Raw genomic sequence first — 18,065 nt, 5'->3', positions numbered from 1 at the left:
GAGTCAGATGCACTACAGTTGGGCCACAAGGTCTGTGTTTTTGGTAGTTGTAATGCTATTTCAGACAGATTCAGTACAAGTGCAAAGGCCATCTATATATCAGTATTTCAAAAGTGAACAAACATGTTCTTTGCAGAATATTATTTTAAAATGACTGATTATTATAAACATTTATGATGTAGCAACTTCTAACCACATAACACTGAAATGGAGCACATCTGTTTGACCTTGACGCGATTTGAACACGCAGCCTTCTGATCTGGAGTCAGACGCGCTACCATTAAGCCACAAGGTCTGTTAAAACATTCAGTAATTTTCATTTAGAGGGATCAACATTGAAACAATACGTTTTTAACAAGGCGGATTATTCTCAGATTTGATGGAGAGCGTTCTCTAACGTGTCACACTAAATTTCAACAGTTAACTGGTGATGATCCTGGAAAAATATCACAGGACACATTGATTTCAACAATACCTTGACATGATTTGAGTCAGTGGAAAATAACTGGACGCATTGAAGGCAAAAATATCTTGACGTGATATGAGCATGCAGCCTTCTGATCTGGAGTCAGAGGCACTACAGTTGTGCCACAAGGTCTGTGTTTGGAAGTTGTAATCCTACCTTAGATGAATGCAGTTCAAGTGCAAGACAATCAGTAAACAAAAGTCTTCTATGCAGAAAATAACGTTAAAACGATACATTATTACATCATTTCAGGAAAGTAACACAGGACACATTGACTGCAATAAACCCCTTCGACTTTGAATTTGAACAGGCAGCCTTCTTATCTGGAGTCAGACACACTATCATTGCACAACAAGGCCTGTAAAATAAAGTACTGATGTTAATTTAGATGCAATGGAAGTGCAAAGATAATCTTTAAAAATGAATTAAACACTTAACCAATGACTTGTGCAGTTGGAAGATATTTCTGGATTTGACTAGGTGGTGGGGGGTAAGGCTTTATTATACATTCAGTTAAATTTGCCAAAGCACAACTGTACTATAATTCACACCTTGTGGTGTGGATGAACACGTGCATTTGATAGGACAGCTGACCTTGACGTGATTTGAACACGCAGCCTTCTGATCTGGAGTCAGACGCGCTACCGTTGCGCCACAAGGTCTGTGTTTTGGGAAGTTGTCATGCTATTTTAGATAGATTCAGTACAAGTGCAAAGGCCGTCTATAAATCATTATTTCAAAAATGTTCTTTGCAGAAAATTATTCGAAAAATGTTGGTTATAAATAACATTTCAGGTAAGGAACACAGGACACATTGACTGCAAAAAACCCGATTTGACCTTGACGTGATTTGAACACGGAGCCTTCTGATCTGAAGTCAGACGCGCTAGCTTTGCGCCACAAGGTCTTTACAAACAAACACTGATGTTAATTTAGATTCAATGCAAATAAAAATATCATCAATAAAACATTGAGTTCTTCAGTTTGAAGATATTTCCAGAGTTGACGTATAGATTGAGTATTGGTGGAGAAGACTCTATTATGCAACTCCATAAATTTCCCAAAGCTCATTAGTTCTATAAGTCGTACCTGATGCTGTGAATGGACATGTGCATTTTGAAAGCACAGCTGACCTTGACGTGATTTGAACACGCAGCCTTCTGATCTGGAGTCAGACGCGCTACCATTGCGCCACAAGGTCTGTTAAAACATTCAGTGATATTAATTTAGATGGATTCAACATTGAATCAATGAGTTCGTCACATGGCAGATATTTTCAGATTTGATAGAGAGCGTTCTCTAACATGTAACCCAAAATTTCGACAGTGAACTGGTGACATCCTGGAAAATAACTGGACACATTGAAGGCACCAATATCTTGATGTGATATGAGCATGCAGCCTTCTGATCTGGAGTCAGATGCACTACAGTTGGGCCACAAGGTCTGTGTTTTTGGTAGTTGTAATGCTTTTTCAGACAGATTCAGTACAAGTGCAAAGGCCATCTATATATCAGTATTTCAAAAGTGAACAAACATGTTCTTTGCAGAATATTATTTTAAAATGACTGATTATTATGAACATTTATGATGTAGAAACTTCTAACCACATAACACTGAAATGGAGGACATCTGTTTGACCTTGACGCGATTTGAACACGCAGCCTTCTGATCTGGAGTCAGACGCGCTACCATTGCGCCACAAGGTCTGTTAAAAAATTCAGTAATTTTCATTTAGAGGGATCAACATTGAAACAATACGTTTTTAACAAGGCGGATTATTCTCAGATTTGATGGAGAGCGTTCTCTAACGTGTCACACTAAATTTCAACAGTTAACTGGTGATGATCCTGGAAAAATATCACAGGACACATTGATTTCAACAATACCTTGACATGATTTGAGTCAGTGGAAAATAACTGGACGCATTGAAGGCAAAAATATCTTGACGTGATATGAGCATGCAGCCTTCTGATCTGGAGTCAGAGGCACTACAGTTGTGCCACAAGGTCTGTGTTTGGAAGTTGTAATCCTACCTTAGATGAATGCAGTTCAAGTGCAAGACAATCAGTAAACAAAAGTCTTCTATGCAGAAAATCTAGTAAAACGATACATTATTACATCATTTCAGGAAAGTAACACAGGACACATTGACTGCAATAAACCCCTTCGACTTTGAATTTGAACAGGCAGCCTTCTGATCTGGAGTCAGACACACTATCATTGCACAACAAGGCCTGTAAAATAAAGTACTGATGTTAATTTAGATGCAATGGAAGTGCAAAGATAATCTTTAAAAATGAATTAAACACTTAACCAATGAGTTGTGCAGTTGGAAGATATTTCTGGATTTGACTAGGTGGTGGTGGGTAAGGCTTTATTATACATTCAGTTAAATTTGCCAAAGCACAACTGTACTATAATTCACACCTTGTGGTGTGGATGAACACGTGCATTTGATAGGACAGCTGACCTTGAAGTGATTTGAACACGCAGCCTTCTGATCTGGAGTCAGACGCGCTAGCTTTGCGCCACAAGGTCTTTACAAACAAACACTGATGTTAATTTAGATTCAATGCAAATAAAAATATCATCAATAAAACATTGAGTTCTTCAGTTTGAAGATATTTCCAGAGTTGACGTATAGATTGAGTATTGGTGGAGAAGACTCTATTATGCAACTCCATAAATTTCCCAAAGCTGATTAGTTCTATAAGTCGTACCTGATGCTGTGAATGGACATGTGCATTTTGAAAGCACACCTGACCTTGACGTGATTTGAACACGCAGCCTTCTGATCTGGAGTCAGACGCGCTACCATTGCGCCACAAGGTCTGTTAAAACATTCAGTGATATTAATTTAGATGGATTCAACATTGAATCAATGAGTTCGTCACATGGCAGATATTTTCAGATTTGATAGAGAGCGTTCTCTAACATGTAACCCAAAATTTCGACAGTGAACTGGTGACATCCTGGAAAATAACTGGACACATTGAAGGCACCAATATCTTGATGTGATATGAGCATGCAGCCTTCTGATCTGGAGTCAGATGCACTACAGTTGGGCCACAAGGTCTGTGTTTTTGGTAGTTGTGATGCTATTTCAGACAGATTCAGTACAAGTGCAAAGGCCATCTATATATCAGTATTTCAAAAGTGAACAAACATGTTCTTTGCAGAATATTATTTTAAAATGACTGATTATTATAAACATTTATGATGTAGCAACTTCTAACCACATAACACTGAAATGGAGCACATCTGTTTGACCTTGACGCTATTTGAACACGCAGCCTTCTGATCTGGAGTCAGACGCGCTACCATTGCGCCACAAGGTCTGTTAAAACATTCAGTAATTTTCATTTAGAGGGATCAACATTGAAACAATACGTTTTTAACAAGGCGGATTATTCTCAGATTTGATGGAGAGCGTTCTCTAACGTGTCACACTAAATTTCAACAGTTAACTGGTGATGATCCTGGAAAAATATCACAGGACACATTGATTTCAACAGTACCTTGACATGATTTGAGTCAGTGGAAAATAACTGGACGCATTGAAGGCAAAAATATCTTGACGTGATATGAGCATGCAGCCTTCTGATCTGGAGTCAGAGGCACTACAGTTGTGCCACAAGGTCTGTGTTTGGAAGTTGTAATCCTACCTTAGATGAATGCAGTTCAAGTGCAAGACAATCAGTAAACAAAAGTCTTCTATGCAGAAAATAACGTTAAAACGATACATTATTACATCATTTCAGGAAAGTAACACAGGACACATTGACTGCAATAAACCCCTTCGACTTTGAATTTCAACAGGCAGCCTTCTGATCTAGACTCAGACACACTATCATTGCACAACAAGGCCTGTAAAATAAAGTACTGATGTTAATTTAGATGCAATGGAAGTGCAAAGATAATCTTTAAAAATGAATTAAACACTTAACCAATGAGTTGTGCAGTTGGAAGATATTTCTGGATTTGACTAGGTGGTGGTGGGTAAGGCTTTATTATACATTCAGTTAAATTTGCCAAAGCACAACTGTACTATAATTCACACCTTGTGGTGTGGATGAACACGTGCATTTGATAGGACAGCTGACCTTGACGTGATTTGAACACGCAGCCTTCTGATCTGGAGTCAGACGCGCTACCGTTGCGCCACAAGGTCTCTGTTTTGGGAAGTTGTCATGCTATTTTAGATAGATTCAGTACAAGTGCAAAGGCCGTCTATAAATCATTATTTCAAAAATGTTCTTTGCAGAAAATTATTTGAAAAATGATTGATTATAAGTAACGTTTCAGGTAAGGAACACAGGACACATTGACTGCAAAAAAACCGATTTGACCTTGACGTGATTTGAACATGGAGCCTTCTGATCTGGAGTCAGACGCGCTAGCTTTGCGCCACAAGGTCTTTACAAACAAACACTGATGTTAATTTAGATTCAATGCAAATAAAAATATCATCAATAAAACATTGAGTTCTTCAGTTTGAAGATATTTCCAGAGTTGACGTATAGATTGAGTATTGGTGGAGAAGACTCTACTATGCATCTCCATGAATTTCCCAAAGCTCATTAGTTCTATAAGTCGTACCTGATGCTGTGAATGGACATGTGCATTTAGAAAGCACACCTGACCTTGACGTGATTTGAACACGCAGCCTTCTGATCTGGAGTCAGACGCGCTACCATTGCGCCACAAGGTCTGTTAAAACATTCAGTGATATTAATTTAGATGGATTCAACATTGAATCAATGAGTTCGTCACATGGCAGATATTTTCAGATTTGATAGAGAGCGTTCTCTAACATGTAACCCAAAATTTCGACAGTGAACTGGTGACATCCTGGAAAATAACTGGACACATTGAAGGCACCAATATCTTGACGTGATATGAGCATGCAGCCTTCTGATCTGGAGTCAGATGCACTACAGTTGGGCCACAAGGTCTGTGTTTTTGGTAGTTGTAATGCTATTTCAGACAGATTCAGTACAAGTGCAAAGGCCATCTATATATCAGTATTTCAAAAGTGAACAAACATGTTCTTTGCAGAATATTATTTTAAAATGACTGATTATTATAAACATTTATGATGTAGCAACTTCTAACCACATAACACTGAAATGGAGCACATCTGTTTGACCTTGACGCGATTTGAACACGCAGCCTTCTGATCTGGAGTCAGACGCGCTACCATTGCGCCACAAGGTCTGTTAAAACATTCAGTAATTTTCATTTAGAGGGATCAACATTGAAACAATACGTTTTTAACAAGGCGGATTATTCTCAGATTTGATGGAGAGCGTTCTCTAACGTGTCACACTAAATTTCAACAGTTAACTGGTGATGATCCTGGAAAAATATCGCAGGACACATTGATTTCAACAATACCTTGACATGATTTGAGTCAGTGGAAAATAACTGGACGCATTGAAGGCAAAAATATCTTGACGTGATATGAGCATGCAGCCTTCTGATCTGGAGTCAGAGGCACTACAGTTGTGCCACAAGGTCTGTGTTTGGAAGTTGTAATCCTACCTTAGATGAATGCAGTTCAAGTGCAAGACAATCAGTAAACAAAAGTCTTTTATGCAGAAAATAACGTTAAAACGATACATTATTACATCATTTCAGGAAAGTAACACAGGACACATTGACTGCAATAAACCCCTTCGACTTTGAATTTGAACAGGCAGCCATCTTATCTGGAGTCAGACACACTATCATTGCACAACAAGGCCTGTAAAATAAAGTACTGATGTTAATTTAGATGCAATGGAAGTGCAAAGATAATCTTTAAAAATGAATTAAACACTTAACCAATGTGTTGTGCTGTTGGAAGATATTTCTGGATTTGACTAGGTGGTGGTGGGTAAGGCTTTATTATACATTCAGTTAAATTTGCCAAAGCACAACTGTACTATAATTCACACCTTGTGGTGTGGATGAACACGTGCATTTGATAGGACAGCTGACCTTGACGTGATTTGAACACGCAGCCTTCTGATCTGGAGTCAGACGCGCTACCGTTGCGCCACAAGGTCTGTGTTTTGGGAAGTTGTCATGCTATTTTAGATAGATTCAGTACAAGTGCAAAGGCCGTCTATAAATCATTATTTCAAAAATGTTCTTTGCAGAAAATTATTTGAAAAATGATTGATTATAAATAACATTTCAGGTAAGCAACACAGGACACATTGACTACAAAAAACCCGATTTGACCTTGACGTGATTTGAACACGGAGCCTTCTGATCTGGAGTCAGACGCGCTAGCTTTGCGCCTCAAGGTCTTTACAAACAAACACTGATGTTAATTTAGATTCAATGCAAATAAAAATTTCATCAATAAAACATTGAGTTCTTCAGTTTGAAGATATTTCCAGAGTTGACGTATAGATTGAGTATTGGTGGAGAAGACTCTACTATGCATCTCCATGAATTTCCCAAAGCTCATTAGTTCTATAAGTCGTACCTGATGCTGTGAATGGACATGTGCATTTAGAAAGCACACCTGACCTTGACGTGATTTGAACACGCAGCCTTCTGATCTGGAGTCAGACGCGCTACCATTGCGCCACAAGGTCTGTTAAAACATTCAGTGATATTAATTTAGATGGATTCAACATTGAATCAATGAGTTCGTCACATGGCAGATATTTTCAGATTTGATAGAGAGCGTTCTCTAACTTGTAACCCAAAATTTCGACAGTGAACTGGTGACATCCTGGAAAATAACTGGACACATTGAAGGCACCAATATCTTGACGTGATATGAGCATGCAGCCTTCTGATCTGGAGTCAGATGCACTACAGTTGGGCCACAAGGTCTGTGTTTTTGGTAGTTGTAATGCTATTTCAGACAGATTCAGTACAAGTGCAAAGGCCATCTATATATCAGTATTTCAAAAGTGAACAAACATGTTCTTTGCAGAATATTATTTTAAAATGACTGATTATTATAAACATTTATGATGTAGCAACTTCTAACCACATAACACTGAAATGGAGCACATCTGTTTGACCTTGACGCGATTTGAACACGCAGCCTTCTGATCTGGAGTCAGACGCGCTACCATTGCGCCACAAGGTCTGTTAAAACATTCAGTAATTTTCATTTAGAGGGATCAACATTGAAACAATACGTTTTTAACAAGGCGGATTATTCTCAGATTTGATGGAGAGCGTTCTCTAACGTGTCACACTAAATTTCAACAGTTAACTGGTGATGATCCTGGAAAAATATCACAGGACACATTGATTTCAACAATACCTTGACATGATTTGAGTCAGTGGAAAATAACTGGACGCATTGAAGGCAAAAATATCTTGACGTGATATGAGCATGCAGCCTTCTGATCTGGAGTCAGAGGCACTACAGTTGTGCCACAAGGTCTGTGTTTGGAAGTTGTAATCCTACCTTAGATGAATGCAGTTCAAGTGCAAGACAATCAGTAAACAAAAGTCTTCTATGCAGAAAATAACGTTAAAACGATACATTATTACATCATTTCAGGAAAGTAACACAGGACACATTGACTGCAATAAACCCCTTCGACTTTGAATTTGAACAGGCAGCCTTCTTATCTGGAGTCAGACACACTATCATTGCACAACAAGGCCTGTAAAATAAAGTACTGATGTTAATTTAGATGCAATGGAAGTGCAAAGATAATCTTTAAAAATGAATTAAACACTTAACCAATGTGTTGTGCTGTTGGAAGATATTTCTGGATTTGACTAGGTGGTGGTGGGTAAGGCTTTATTATACATTCAGTTAAATTTGCCAAAGCACAACTGTACTATAATTCACACCTTGTGGTGTGGATGAACACGTGCATTTGATAGGACAGCTGACCTTGACGTGATTTGAACACGCAGCCTTCTGATCTGGAGTCAGACGCGCTACCGTTGCGCCACAAGGTCTGTGTTTTGGGAAGTTGTCATGCTATTTTAGATAGATTCAGTACAAGTGCAAAGGCCGTCTATAAATCATTATTTCAAAAATGTTCTTTGCAGAAAATTATTTGAAAAATGATTGATTATAAATAACGTTTCAGGTAAGGAACACAGGACACATTGACTGCAAAAAACCCGATTTGACCTTGACGTGATTTGAACACGCAGCCTTCTGATCTGGAGTCAGACGCGCTAGCTTTGCGCCACAAGGTTTTTACAAACAAACACTGATGTTAATTTAGATTCAATGCAAATGAAAATATCATCAATAAAACATTGCGTTCTTCAGTTTGAAGATATTTCCAGAGTTGACGTATAGATTGAGTATTGGTGGAGAAGACTCTATTATGCATCTCCATAAATTTCCCAAAGCTCATTAGTTCTATAAGTCATACCTGATGCTGTGAATGGACATGTGCATTTTGAAAGCACAGCTGACCTTGACGTGATTTGAACACGCAGCCTTCTGATCTGGAGTCAGACGCGCTACCATTGCGCCACAAGGTCTGTTAAAACATTCAGTGATATTAATTTAGATGGATTCAACATTGAATCAATGAGTTCGTCACATGGCAGATATTTTCAGATTTGATAGAGAGCGTTCTCTAACATGTAACCCAAAATTTCGACAGTGAACTGGTGACATCCTGGAAAATAACTGGACACATTGAAGGCACCAATATCTTGACGTGATATGAGCATGCAGCCTTCTGATCTGGAGTCAGATGCACTACAGTTGGGCCACAAGGTCTGTGTTTTTGGTAGTTGTAATGCTATTTCAGACAGATTCAGTACAAGTGCAAAGGCCATCTATATATCAGTATTTCAAAAGTGAACAAACATGTTCTTTGCAGAATATTATTTTAAAATGACTGATTATTATAAACATTTATGATGTAGCAACTTCTAACCACATAACACTGAAATGGAGCACATCTGTTTGACCTTGACGCGATTTGAACACGCAGCCTTCTGATCTGGAGTCAGACGCGCTACCATTGCGCCACAAGGTCTGTTAAAACATTCAGTAATTTTCATTTAGAGGGATCAACATTGAAACAATACGTTTTTAACAAGGCGGATTATTCTCAGATTTGATGGAGAGCGTTCTCTAACGTGTCACACTAAATTTCAACAGTTAACTGGTGATGATCCTGGAAAAATATCACAGGACACATTGATTTCAACAATACCTTGACAAGATTTGAGTCAGTGGAAAATAACTGGACGCATTGAAGGCAAAAATATCTTGACGTGATATGAGCATGCAGCCTTCTGATCTGGAGTCAGAGGCACTACAGTTGTGCCACAAGGTCTGTGTTTGGAAGTTGTAATCCTACCTTAGATGAATGCAGTTCAAGTGCAAGACAATCAGTAAACAAAAGTCTTCTATGCAGAAAATAACGTTAAAACGATACATTATTACATCATTTCAGGAAAGTAACACAGGACACATTGACTGCAATAAACCCCTTCGACTTTGAATTTGAACAGGCAGCCTTCTTATCTGGAGTCAGACACACTATCATTGCACAACAAGGCCTGTAAAATAAAGTACTGATGTTAATTTAGATGCAATGGAAGTGCAAAGATAATCTTTAAAAATGAATTAAACACTTAACCAATGACTTGTGCAGTTGGAAGATATTTCTGGATTTGACTAGGTGGTGGGGGGTAAGGCTTTATTATACATTCAGTTAAATTTGCCAAAGCACAACTGTACTATAATTCACACCTTGTGGTGTGGATGAACACGTGCATTTGATAGGACAGCTGACCTTGACGTGATTTGAACACGCAGCCTTCTGATCTGGAGTCAGACGCGCTACCGTTGCGCCACAAGGTCTGTGTTTTGGGAAGTTGTCATGCTATTTTAGATAGATTCAGTACAAGTGCAAAGGCCGTCTATAAATCATTATTTCAAAAATGTTCTTTGCAGAAAATTATTCGAAAAATGTTGGTTATAAATAACATTTCAGGTAAGGAACACAGGACACATTGACTGCAAAAAACCCGATTTGACCTTGACGTGATTTGAACACGGAGCCTTCTGATCTGAAGTCAGACGCGCTAGCTTTGCGCCACAAGGGCTTTACAAACAAACACTGATGTTAATTTAGATTCAATGCAAATAAAAATATCATCAATAAAACATTGAGTTCTTCAGTTTGAAGATATTTCCAGAGTTGACGTATAAATTGAGTATTGGTGGAGAAGACTCTATTATGCATCTCCATAAATTTCCCAAAGCTCATTAGTTCTATAAGTCATACCTGATGCTGTGAATGGACATGTGCATTTAGAAAGCACAGCTGACCTTGACGTGATTTGAACACGCAGACTTCTGATCTGGAGTCAGACGCGCTACCATTGCGCCACAAGGTCTGTTAAAACATTCAGTGATATTAATTTAGATGGATTCAACATTGAATCAATGAGTTCGTCACATGGCAGATATTTTCAGATTTGATAGAGAGTGTTCTCTAACATGTAACCCAAAATTTCGACAGTGAACTGGTGACATCCTGGAAAATAACTGGACACATTGAAGGCACCAATATCTTGACGTGATATGAGCATGCAGCCTTCTGATCTGGAGTCAGATGCACTACAGTTGGGCCACAAGGTCTGTGTTTTTGGTAGTTGTAATGCTATTTCAGACAGATTCAGTACAAGTGCAAAGGCCATCTATATATCAGTATTTCAAAAGTGAACAAACATGTTCTTTGCAGAATATTATTTTAAAATGACTGATTATTATAAACATTTATGATGTAGCAACTTCTAACCACATAACACTGAAATGGAGCACATCTGTTTGACCTTGACGCGATTTGAACATGCAGCCTTCTGATCTGGAGTCAGACGCGCTACCATTGCGCCACAAGGTCTGTTAAAACATTCAGTAATTTTCATTTAGAGGGATCAACATTGAAACAATACGTTTTTAACAAGGCGGATTATTCTCAGATTTGATGGAGAGCGTTCTCTAACGTGTCACACTAAATTTCAACAGTTAACTGGTGATGATCCTGGAAAAATATCACAGGACACATTGATTTCAACAATACCTTGACATGATTTGAGTCAGTGGAAAATAACTGGACGCATTGAAGGCAAAAATATCTTGACGTGATATGAGCATGCAGCCTTCTGATCTGGAGTCAGAGGCACTACAGTTGTGCCACAAGGTCTGTGTTGGAAGTTGTAATCCTACCTTAGATGAATGCAGTTCAAGTGCAAGACAATCAGTAAACAAAAGTCTTCTATGCAGAAAATAACGTTAAAACGATACATTATTACATCATTTCAGGAAAGTAACACAGGACACATTGACTGCAATAAACCCCTTCAACTTTGAATTTGAACATGCAGCCTTCTGATCTGGAGTCAGACACACTATCATTGCACAACAAGGCCTGTAAAATAAAGTACCGATGTTAATTTAGATGCAATGGAAGTGCAAAGATAATCTTTAAAAATGAATTAAACACTTAACCAATGAGTTGTGCAGTTGGAAGATATTTCTGGATTTGACTAGGTGGTGGTGGGTAAGGCTTTATTATACATTCAGTTAAATTTGCCAAAGCACAACTGTACTATAATTCACACCTTCTTGTGTGGTTGAACACGTGCCTTTGATAGGACAGCTGACCTTGATGTGATTTGAACACACAGCCTTCTGATTTGGAGTCAGACGCGCTACCGTTGCGCCACAATGTCAGTGTTTTTGGAAGTTGTCATGCTATTTTAGACAGATTGAGTACAGGTGCAAAGGCCGTCTATAAATCAGTTCTTCGAAAATGTTGTTTGCAGAAAATTATTTGAAAAATTATTGATTATATATAACATTTCAGGAAAGTAACACAGGACACATTGACTGCAATAAACCCCTTCGACTTTGAATTTGAACAGGCAGCCTTCTGATCTGGAGTCAGACACACTATAGTTGCACTACAAGGTCTGTAAAATAAAGTACTGATGTTAATTTAGATGCGATGGAAGTGCAAAGATAATCTTTAAAAATGAATTAAACACTTAACCAATGAGTTGTGCAGTTGGAAGATATTTCTGGATTTGACAAGGTGGTGGTGGGTAAGGCTTTATTATACATTCAGTTAAATTTGCCAAAGCACAACTGTACTATAATTCACATCTTGTGGTGTGGATGAACACGTGCATTTGATAGGACAGCTGACCTTGACGTGATTTGAACACACAGCCTTCTGATCTGGAGTCAGACGCGCTAGCTTTGCGCCACAAGGTCTTTACAAACAAACACTGATGTTAATTTAGATTCAATGCAAATACAAATATCATCAATAAAACATTGAGTTTTCAACATTAAAACTCAATGTTTTCTCATCGTCATCCGCTTATCCGGGGTCGGGTCGCGGGGGGAGCAGCTCAAGCAGGGGGCCCCAGACTTCCCTTTCCCGGGCCACATTGACCAGCTCTGACGGGGGGATCCCGAGGCGTTCCCAGGCCAGTGTTGAGATATAATCTCTCCACCTAGTCCTGGGTCTTCCCCGAGGTCTCCTCCCCACTGGACGTGCCTGAAACACCTCCCAAGGGAGGCGCCCAGTGGGCATCCTTACCAGATGCCCGAACCACCTCAGCTGACTCCTTTCTAAGTAAAGGAGCAGCGGCTCTAATCCGAGTCCCTCACGGATGACTGAGCTTCTCACCCTATCTCTAAGGGAGACGCCAGCCACCCTTCTGAGAAAACTCATCTCGGCCGCTTGTACCCGCGATCTCGTCCTTTCGGTCATCACCCAGCCCTCATGACCATAGGTGAGGATAGGAACGAAGATCGACCGGTAGATCGAGAGCTTTGCCTTGCGGCTCAGCTCTCTTTTCGTTACAACGGTGCGGTAAAGCGAACGCAATACCGCCCCCGCTGCTCCGATTCTCCGGCCAATCTCACGCTCCATAGTACCCTCACTCGCGAACAAGACCCCGAGGTACTTGAACTCCTTCACTTGGGCTAAGGACTCATTTCCTACCCGGAGTAAGCAATCCATCGGTTTCCTGCTAAGAGTCATGGCCTCAGATTTAGCGGTGCTGATCCTCATCCAAGCCGCTTCACACTCGGCCGCCAGCCGATCCAGTGAGTGCTGAAGGTCACAAGCCGATGATCCAATGAGGACCACATCATCCGCAAAAAGCAGTGACGAGATCCTCAGACCACCGAACTGCAACCCCTCCCCACCACGACTACGCCTCGATTTCCTGTCCATGTATATCACAAACAGGATTGGTGACAAGGCGCAGCCCTGGCGGAGACCAGCACCCACTGAGAACGAAACTGACTGGCTGCCGAGGACCCGAACACAGCTCTCGCTTTGGGAGTACAGAGATTGGATGGCCCTGAGGAGAGACCCCCTTACCCCATACTCCCGCAGCACCTCCCACAGTTTCTCCCGGGGGACCCGGTCATACGCCTTCTCCAGATCCACAAAACACAAGTGGACCGGATGAACATACTCCCAGGCCCCCTCCAGGATCCTTGCGAGAGTGAAGAGCTGGTCCGTAGTTCCACGTCCGGGGCGAAAACCGCATTGTTCCTCTTCAATCTGAGGTTCGACGATCGGCCGAACCCTCCTTTCCAGCACCTTGGAGTAGACTTTACCAGGGAGGCTGAGGAGTGTGATACCCCGATAATTGGTACACACTCTCTGGTCCCCCTTTTTGAACAGGGGAACCACCACCCCGGTTTGCCACTCCTTTGGCACTGTACCCGACTCCCACGCGATGTTGAATAGGCGTGTCAACCATGACAGCCCCTCAACACCCAGAGCCTTTAGCATTTCTGACTGGATCTCATCAATCCCTGGGGCTTTGCCACTGCGGAGATGTTTGACTACCTCAGTGACCTCCACCAGGGAAATTGACGATGAAACACCATCAACCTCGAGCTCTGCCTCCAACATAGAGGGCGTGTTATTCGGATTCAGGAGTTCCTCAAAGTGTTCCTTCCAACGTCCGACGACCTCCTCAGTTGAGGTCAACAGAGTCCCATCCTTGCTGTACACAGCTTGGATGGTTCCCCGTTTCCCCCTCCTGAGGTGCCGGATAGTCTTCCAGAAACACTTTGGTGCCGACCGAAAGTCCTTCTCCATGACCTCTCCGAACTTCTCCCACACCCGCTGCTTAGCCTCCGACACGGCAGCAGCTGCAGCCCTTCGGGCCTGTCGGTACCCTGCAACCGAGTCAGGAGTCCTCCAGGCTATCATATCCCGGAAGGCCTCCTTCTTCAATCGGACGGCTTCCCTGACCACCGGTGTCCACCACGGTGTCCGAGGGTTACCGCCCCTTGAGGAACCTAAGACCCTGAGGCCACAGCTAGCCGCCGCAGCTTCAGCAATGGAGGCTTTGAACACTGCCCACTCCGGCTCAATGTCCCCAACCTCCACAGGAATGCCAGAAAAACTCCGCCGGAGGTGTGAGTTGAAGATACCTAGGACGGGGGCCTCCTCCAGACGTTCCCAGTTCACCCGCACTACTCGTTTGGGCTTACCAGGTCTATCCGGAAATTTCCCCCATTCCCTGATCCAACTCACAACCAGATGGTGGTCGGTTGACAGTTCCGCCCCTCTCTTTACCCGAGTGTCCAAAACATGCGGCCTCAGATCAGATGACACGATCACAAAATCGATCATTGATCTTCGGCCTAGGGTACTCTGGTACCAGGTACACTTATGAGCACCCTTATGTTCGAACATGGTGTTTGTTATGGATAATCCATGACTAGCACAGAAGTCCAATAACAAACGACCGCTCGGGTTCAGATCAGGGAGGCCGTTCCTCCCCACCACGCCTCTCCAGGTATCTCCATCGTTGCCCACGTGGGCGTTGAAGTCACCCAGCAGAACTACGGAGTCCCCTACTGGAGCCCCATGCAGGACTCCATTCAGGGTCTCCAAGAAGGCCGAGTACTCTGAGCTGCTGTTTGGTGCATACGCACAAACAACAGTCAGAGTTTTCCCCCCTACAACCCTTAGGCGCAGGGAGGCGACCCTCTCGTCTACCGGGGTAAACTCCAACACCGCAGCGCTCAGCCGGGGATTTATGAGTATCCCCACACCCGCCCGGCGCCTCACGCCCTTGGCAACTCCGGAGAAGAATAGAGTCCAACCCTTATCCAGGAGTACGGTACCAGAGCCGAGACTGTGCGTGGAGGTAAGCCCCACCAGATCTAACTGGTAGCGCTCCACCTCCCTCACAAGCTCCGGCTCCTTTCCCCACAGCGAGGTGACGTTCCACGTCCCCAGAGCCAGCTTCTGCCGCCCGGGTCTGGTCCGTCGAGACCCCTGACCTTCGCTGCCACCCATGTGGCTGCGCACCCGACCCCAACGGGTCTTCCCACAGGTGGTGGGCCCATGAGATGAAGAGAGGGGGGGTGCCACGTAGTTTCTTCGGGCTGTGCCCGACCGGGCTCCGTGGCAAACCCGGCCACCAGGCGCTCGCCATCGAGCCCTCCGTCTGGGCCTAGCTCCAGACGGGGGCCCCGGGCTTCCTCCGGGCCGGGTCACATCTCCTCTTCCGTCGATATTCATTGAGGCTTTTTGAACCATTCTTAGTCTGGCCCCTCACCTGAGACCACTCTGCCATGAGAGACCCTACCAGGAGCACAAGGCTCCAGACAACACAGCCCTCAGGTTCACAGGGACACGCAAACCTCTCCACCACGATAAGGTGACGGTTCCAGGAGAGGCCCCTCTTCTTCTACTGAACACGACTAAGCAACCTGCCTGTCTGTTCTTCATCCAGTCACAGACATGATTGTCACCACGACAGATTCACACTCGGGTGGATTCTGCTCCCTCGTCTTTTCAGCCTTAAACAGCTTCACCATGTGATGAGGTGAATTCACAGTCAGCCAATGACAGCACGATGAGGGAGAACAGACTGAAAACAAGTGAGAGGGCGTCAAGGTCCAGACTCAGTGCGCCGGGTTCACGTCCTGGTTGATGTTGTTGTTGAGGTTGTGGAGCGCTTGCTGGCGCTGGTGGCGGTGCAGGTGGATGGGGTTCGTCTCGGGGGCGTCATCGCCAACATCGGCCACCTCGTTGAAGATATGGAGAACAAGATCCGCTCCACACTGAATGAAATCTACTTTGGGAAGACCAAGGACATCGTCAACGGCTTAAGGAGTGTTCAGACTCTGGCTGACAAGTCAAAGCAGGAGGCTCTGAAGGTCGACCTGATGGAGGCACTCAAACGCAAACAACACAGCTAGAGATGCTACTGTCTATTTTATCTAGTTTATCTTTCTTCAATCATCTAATAATTGTTATATATGAACTGTCAGATAGACCTAAAACAGAACAAAAATTCACAGTATGAAACAGCCACAGTAAAAATTTGGAGATAAGGTGTATAAACAAGATGGATTTTACAGGATTAAATGGAGCCACTGTTCTTGCAGTTTGCATATTGGGACCAGTCAGATGAGATGAGATGAGTTTGAAGATATTTCCAGAGTTGACGTATAGATTGAGTATTGGTGGAGAAGACTCTATTATGCATCTCCATAAATTTCCCAAAGCTCATTAGTTCTATAAGTCGTACCTGATGCTGTGAATGGACATGTGCATTTTGAAAGCACAGCTGACCTTGACGTGATTTGAACACGCAGCCTTCTGATCTGGAGTCAGACGCGCTACCATTGCGCCACAAGGTCCATTGTCTTGCACAGTAATGCCACTTTAGAGGGATGCAATAGAAGAGTAAAGGTCATCATTAAAACCACATGTAAGAGTGAACCGATGTGTTCTTTGTAAATAACGATATTTACTGAGTTGGTGTTTTGATAAAGTGATGGTAGAGAATGCATGTTAACATGTCACCCTAATTGTTGGTGGAGATCTGGTGACTAAATTATCCTGGAAATGTTTACAGGACACTGGAATCTCCAAATATCCTTTTTGACTTTGATGTGATTTGGACAAGCGTCCTTCTGATCTGGAGTCAGACGTGCTGCCATTGAGCCAAAAGGTCTCTAACAACCTAAAGCGATGTTAATTTAGAGAGATTCAATACAAATGCAAAGATCGTCAAAGAAACAGGGTTGAAAGCTGAACCTATGAGTTTTCAGACATTTAATGATTGAATTATGTGGAGAGCGCTCTCTATCACATCACGCTAAGTATATGGGGATGACTGTGATATCCTGAAAAATAACATTAGACACAATGAATGCTTCTGACCTTGATGTGATTTGAACACACAGCCTTCTGATCTGGAGGCAGACACGCTGCTGTTGCGCCACAAGGTCTGTCAAATAATATCTTCATTTAGACGGATCAACATTGAACCAATGAGTTCTTCACAAGGCGGATATTTTCAGATTTGATAGAGAGCGTTCTCTAACATGTCACCTTCAATTTCAACAGTGAACTGTTGATAATACTGGAAAATATCACAGGACATGTTGATTTCAATAATACCTCGACATGATTTGAGTCAGAGCCTTCTGATCTGGAGTCAGATGCACTACAGTTGTGCCACAAGGTCTGTGTTTGGAAGTTGTAATGCTACTTTAGATGGATGCAGTACGAGTGCAAGACAATCAGTAAACAAAAGTGAAAAAATTTGTTCTTTGCAGAAAATAAATTTTAAACGATAATTAAA

The 18,065-nt window shown here is 42.3% G+C and overlaps 22 non-coding genes across 22 annotated transcripts; all 22 read right to left on the bottom strand.

The window, feature by feature from the left end:
- Positions 1-223: 223 nt before the first annotated feature.
- On the bottom strand, positions 224-295 carry trnaw-cca (transfer RNA tryptophan (anticodon CCA)). Its single transcript has one exon. It is a non-coding gene; the product is annotated as a tRNA-Trp (tRNA).
- A 761-nt stretch (positions 296-1,056) lies between these two features.
- On the bottom strand, positions 1,057-1,128 carry trnaw-cca (transfer RNA tryptophan (anticodon CCA)). Its single transcript has one exon. It is a non-coding gene; the product is annotated as a tRNA-Trp (tRNA).
- A 467-nt stretch (positions 1,129-1,595) lies between these two features.
- Positions 1,596-1,667, bottom strand: trnaw-cca (transfer RNA tryptophan (anticodon CCA)). The gene has a single exon. It is a non-coding gene; the product is annotated as a tRNA-Trp (tRNA).
- A 434-nt stretch (positions 1,668-2,101) lies between these two features.
- Positions 2,102-2,173, bottom strand: trnaw-cca (transfer RNA tryptophan (anticodon CCA)). Its single transcript has one exon. It is a non-coding gene; the product is annotated as a tRNA-Trp (tRNA).
- Positions 2,174-3,227: 1,054 nt separating this feature from the next.
- Positions 3,228-3,299, bottom strand: trnaw-cca (transfer RNA tryptophan (anticodon CCA)). The gene has a single exon. It is a non-coding gene; the product is annotated as a tRNA-Trp (tRNA).
- A 434-nt stretch (positions 3,300-3,733) lies between these two features.
- On the bottom strand, positions 3,734-3,805 carry trnaw-cca (transfer RNA tryptophan (anticodon CCA)). Its single transcript has one exon. It is a non-coding gene; the product is annotated as a tRNA-Trp (tRNA).
- A 761-nt stretch (positions 3,806-4,566) lies between these two features.
- trnaw-cca (transfer RNA tryptophan (anticodon CCA)) lies at positions 4,567-4,638 on the bottom strand. Its single transcript has one exon. It is a non-coding gene; the product is annotated as a tRNA-Trp (tRNA).
- Positions 4,639-5,106: 468 nt separating this feature from the next.
- On the bottom strand, positions 5,107-5,178 carry trnaw-cca (transfer RNA tryptophan (anticodon CCA)). The gene has a single exon. It is a non-coding gene; the product is annotated as a tRNA-Trp (tRNA).
- A 434-nt stretch (positions 5,179-5,612) lies between these two features.
- On the bottom strand, positions 5,613-5,684 carry trnaw-cca (transfer RNA tryptophan (anticodon CCA)). The gene has a single exon. It is a non-coding gene; the product is annotated as a tRNA-Trp (tRNA).
- Positions 5,685-6,445: 761 nt separating this feature from the next.
- Positions 6,446-6,517, bottom strand: trnaw-cca (transfer RNA tryptophan (anticodon CCA)). Its single transcript has one exon. It is a non-coding gene; the product is annotated as a tRNA-Trp (tRNA).
- Positions 6,518-6,985: 468 nt separating this feature from the next.
- trnaw-cca (transfer RNA tryptophan (anticodon CCA)) lies at positions 6,986-7,057 on the bottom strand. Its single transcript has one exon. It is a non-coding gene; the product is annotated as a tRNA-Trp (tRNA).
- Positions 7,058-7,491: 434 nt separating this feature from the next.
- On the bottom strand, positions 7,492-7,563 carry trnaw-cca (transfer RNA tryptophan (anticodon CCA)). Its single transcript has one exon. It is a non-coding gene; the product is annotated as a tRNA-Trp (tRNA).
- A 761-nt stretch (positions 7,564-8,324) lies between these two features.
- Positions 8,325-8,396, bottom strand: trnaw-cca (transfer RNA tryptophan (anticodon CCA)). The gene has a single exon. It is a non-coding gene; the product is annotated as a tRNA-Trp (tRNA).
- Positions 8,397-8,570: 174 nt separating this feature from the next.
- Positions 8,571-8,642, bottom strand: trnaw-cca (transfer RNA tryptophan (anticodon CCA)). The gene has a single exon. It is a non-coding gene; the product is annotated as a tRNA-Trp (tRNA).
- A 222-nt stretch (positions 8,643-8,864) lies between these two features.
- On the bottom strand, positions 8,865-8,936 carry trnaw-cca (transfer RNA tryptophan (anticodon CCA)). Its single transcript has one exon. It is a non-coding gene; the product is annotated as a tRNA-Trp (tRNA).
- A 434-nt stretch (positions 8,937-9,370) lies between these two features.
- trnaw-cca (transfer RNA tryptophan (anticodon CCA)) lies at positions 9,371-9,442 on the bottom strand. The gene has a single exon. It is a non-coding gene; the product is annotated as a tRNA-Trp (tRNA).
- A 761-nt stretch (positions 9,443-10,203) lies between these two features.
- Positions 10,204-10,275, bottom strand: trnaw-cca (transfer RNA tryptophan (anticodon CCA)). The gene has a single exon. It is a non-coding gene; the product is annotated as a tRNA-Trp (tRNA).
- Positions 10,276-10,742: 467 nt separating this feature from the next.
- Positions 10,743-10,814, bottom strand: trnaw-cca (transfer RNA tryptophan (anticodon CCA)). Its single transcript has one exon. It is a non-coding gene; the product is annotated as a tRNA-Trp (tRNA).
- A 434-nt stretch (positions 10,815-11,248) lies between these two features.
- On the bottom strand, positions 11,249-11,320 carry trnaw-cca (transfer RNA tryptophan (anticodon CCA)). Its single transcript has one exon. It is a non-coding gene; the product is annotated as a tRNA-Trp (tRNA).
- Positions 11,321-12,080: 760 nt separating this feature from the next.
- Positions 12,081-12,152, bottom strand: trnaw-cca (transfer RNA tryptophan (anticodon CCA)). The gene has a single exon. It is a non-coding gene; the product is annotated as a tRNA-Trp (tRNA).
- A 472-nt stretch (positions 12,153-12,624) lies between these two features.
- trnaw-cca (transfer RNA tryptophan (anticodon CCA)) lies at positions 12,625-12,696 on the bottom strand. The gene has a single exon. It is a non-coding gene; the product is annotated as a tRNA-Trp (tRNA).
- Positions 12,697-17,043: 4,347 nt separating this feature from the next.
- On the bottom strand, positions 17,044-17,115 carry trnaw-cca (transfer RNA tryptophan (anticodon CCA)). Its single transcript has one exon. It is a non-coding gene; the product is annotated as a tRNA-Trp (tRNA).
- Between the last annotated feature and the right edge of the window lie 950 nt (positions 17,116-18,065).

This window comes from Pleuronectes platessa, chromosome 8, assembly GCF_947347685.1.
Source record: "Pleuronectes platessa chromosome 8, fPlePla1.1, whole genome shotgun sequence".
In the NCBI taxonomy this organism is placed as follows: Eukaryota; Metazoa; Chordata; class Actinopteri; order Pleuronectiformes; family Pleuronectidae; genus Pleuronectes; species Pleuronectes platessa.
This window is presented reverse-complemented; position numbering and strand designations above follow the sequence as displayed.